Raw genomic sequence first — 3,426 nt, forward strand, 5'->3', positions numbered from 1 at the left:
GAAAGGGGGGAGGGGGAGGGGGAAGGGAAAGGGGGGAGGGGGAGGGGGAAGGGAAAGGGGGGAGGGGGAGGGGGAAGGGAAAGGGGGAGGGGAGGGGGAAGGGAAGGGGGGGAGGGGGAGGGGGAAGGGAAAGGGGGGAGGGGGGGGAAGGGAAAGGGGGGAGGGGGAGGGGAAGGGAAAGGGGGAGGGGGAGGGGGAAGGGAAAGGGGGGGGGGAGGGGGAAGGGAAAGGGGGGAGGGGGAGGGGGAAGGGAAGGGGGAGGGGGAGGGGGAAGGGAAAGGGGGAGGGGGAGGGGGAAGGGAAAGGGGGGAGGGGGAGGGGGAAGGGAAGGGGAGGGGGAGGGGGAGGGAAAGGGGGGAGGGGGAGGGGGAAGGGAAAGGGGGGAGGGGGAGGGGAAGGGAAAGGGGGGGGGGGGAGGGGAAGGGAAAGGGGGGAGGGGGAGGGGAAGGGAAAGGGGGGAGGGGGAGGGGGAAGGGAAAGGGGGGGAGGGGGAGGGGAAGGGAAAGGGGGAGGGGGAGGGGGAAGGGAAAGGGGGGAGGGGAGGGGGAAGGGAAAGGGGGGAGGGGAGGGGGAAGGGAAAGGGGGGAGGGGGAGGGGGAAGGGAAAGGGGGGAGGGGGAGGGGAAGGGAAAGGGGGGAGGGGGAGGGGGAAGGGAAAGGGGGGAGGGGGAGGGGGGAAGGAAAGGGGGGAGGGGGAGGGGAAGGGAAAGGGGGGAGGGGGAGGGGGAAGGGAAAGGGGGGAGGGGGAGGGGGAAGGGGAAAGGGGGGGGGGGAGGGGAAGGGAAAGGGGGGAGGGGGAGGGGGAAGGGAAAGGGGGGAGGGGGAGGGGGAAGGGAAAGGGGGGAGGGGGAGGGGGAAGGAAAGGGGGGAGGGGGAGGGGGAAGGGAAAGGGGGGAGGGAGGGGGAAGGGAAAGGGGGGAGGGGGAGGGGGAAGGGAAAGGGGGAGGGGGAGGGGAAGGGAAAGGGGGGAGGGGGAGGGGGAAGGGAAAGGGGGGAGGGGGAGGGGGAAGGGAAAGGGGGGAGGGGGAGGGGGAAGGGAAAGGGGGGAGGGGGAGGGGGAGGGGGAAGGGAAAGGGGGGAGGGGGAGGGGGAGGGGGAAGGGAAAGGGGGGAGGGGGGGAGGGGGAGGGGAAGGGAAAGGGGGGAGGGGCGAGGGGGAAGGGAAAGGGGGGAGGGGGAGGGGAAGAAGGAAGAAAGGGGGAGGGGGAGGGGAAGGGAAAGGGGGGAGGGGGAGGGGAAGGAAAGGGGGGAGGGGGAGGGGGAAGGGAAAGGGGGAGGGGGAGGGGGAAGGAAAGGGGGGAGGGGGAGGGGAGGGAAGGGGGAGGGGGAGGGGGAAGGGAAAGGGGGAGGGGAGGGGGGAAGGGAAAGGGGGGAGGGGGAGGGGGAAGGGAAAGGGGGGAGGGGGAGGGAGGGGGAAGGTACAGGGGGGAGGGAGGGGGAAGGGACAGGGGGGAGGGGGAGGGGGAAGGGAAAGGGGGGAGGGGAAGGGGGAAGGGAAAGGGGGGAGGGGGAGGGGGAAGGGAAAGGGGGGGGGAGGGGGGAAGGGAAAGGGGGGAGGGGGAGGGGAAGGAAAGGGGGGAGGGGGAGGGGGAAGGGAAAGGGGGGAGGGGGAGGGGGAAGGGAAAGGGGGGAGGGGGAGGGGGAAGGGACAGGGGGGAGGGAGGGGGAAGGGACAGGTGGGAGGGCGGGGGAAGGGACAGGGGGAGGGAGGGGGAAGGGACAGGGGGGAGGGAGGGGAAGGGACAGGGGGGAGGGAGGGGGAAGGGACAGGGGGTGAGGGAGGGGGAAGGGACAGGGGGAGGGAGGGGGAAGGGACAGGGGGAGGGAGGGGGAAGGGACAGGGGGGAGGGAGGGGGAAGGGACAGGGGGGAGGGAGGGGGAAGGGACAGGGGGGAGGGAAGGGGGAAGGGACAGGGGGGAGGGAGGGGGAAGGGACAGGGGGGAGGGAGGGGGAAGGGACAGGGGGGAGGGAGGGGGAAGGGACAGGGGGGAGGGAGGGGGAAGGGACAGGGGGGAGGGAGGGGGAAGGGAAAGGAGGGAGGGGGAAGGGAAAGGAGGGAGGGGGAAGGGAAAGGAGGGAGGGGGAAGGGAAAGGAGGGAGGGGAAGGGAAAGGGGGAGGGAGGGAGGGGGAAGGGAAAGGAGGGAGGGAGGGAGGGGGACGGGAATGGAGGGAGGGGGAAGGGAAAGGTGTGAGGGGGAGGGGAAGGAGGGAGGGGGAAGGGAAAGGAGGGAGGGGGAAGGGAAAGGAGGGAGGGGGAAGGGAAAGGAGGGAGGGGGAAGGGAAAGGAGGGAGGGGGAAGGGAAAGGAGGGAGGGGGAAGGGAAAGGAGGGAGGGGGAAGGGAAAGGAGGGAGGGGGAAGGGAAAGGAGGGAGGGAGGGAGGGAGGGGGAAGGGAAAGGAGGGAGGGGGAAGGGAAAGGAGGGAGGGGGAAGGGAACGGAGGAGGGGAAGGGAAAGGAGGGAGGGGAAGGGAAAGGAGGGAGGGGGAAGGGAAAGGAGGGAGGGGGAAGGGAAAGGAGGGAGGGGGAAGGGAAAGGAGGGAGGGGGAAGGGAAAGGAGGGAGGGAGGGAGGGGGACGGGAAAGGAGGGCGGGGGACGGGAAAGGAGGGAGGGGGAAGGGACAGGAGGGAGGGGGAAGGGAAAGGAGGGAGGGAGGGGGAAGGGAAAGGGGGGAGGGAGGGGGAAGGGAAAGGGGGGAGGGAGGGGGAAGGGACAGCGGGGAGGGAGGGGGAATGGAAAGGTGGGAGGGAGTGGGAAGGGAAAGGTGGGAGGGAGGGGGAAGGGAAAGGGGGGAGGGGGGGAAGGGACAGGGGGGAGGGAGGGGGAAGGGACAGGGGGAGGGAGGGGAAGGGACAGGGGGGAGGGAGGGGAAGGACAGGGGGGAGGGAGGGGGAAGGGAAAGGAGGGAGGGAGGGGGAAGGGACAGGGGGGAGGGAGGGGGAAGGGACAGGGGGGAGGGAGGGGGAAGGGACAGGGGGGAGGGAGGGGGAAGGGACAGGGGGGAGGGAGGGGGAAGGGACAGGGGAGGGAGGGGGAAGGGACAGGGGGGAGGGAGGGGGAAGGGAAGGGGGGGGAGGGAGGGGGAAGGGACAGGGGGGAGGGAGGGGGAAGGGACAGGGGGGAGGGAGGGGGAAGGGAAAGGAGGGAGGGAGGGAGGGGGAATGGAAAGGAGGGAGGGAGGGAGGGCGAAGGGAAAGGAGGGAGGGAGGGAAGGGAGGGAAGGAGGGAGGGGGAGGGAAAGGAGGGAGGGAGGGAGGGGAAGGAAAGGAGGGAGGGAGGGAGGGGGAAGGGAAAGGAGGGAGGGAGGGAGGGGGAAGGGAAAGGAGGGAGGGAGGGAGGGGGAAGGGAAAGGAGGGAGGGAGGGAGGGGGAAGGGAAAGGAGGGAGGGAGGGAGGGGGAAGGGAAAGTAGGGAGGGAGGGAGGTGTGA

The sequence above is a fragment of the Pristis pectinata genome, chromosome 8 (genome assembly GCF_009764475.1).
Source record: "Pristis pectinata isolate sPriPec2 chromosome 8, sPriPec2.1.pri, whole genome shotgun sequence".
Classification (NCBI taxonomy): domain Eukaryota; kingdom Metazoa; phylum Chordata; class Chondrichthyes; order Rhinopristiformes; family Pristidae; genus Pristis; species Pristis pectinata.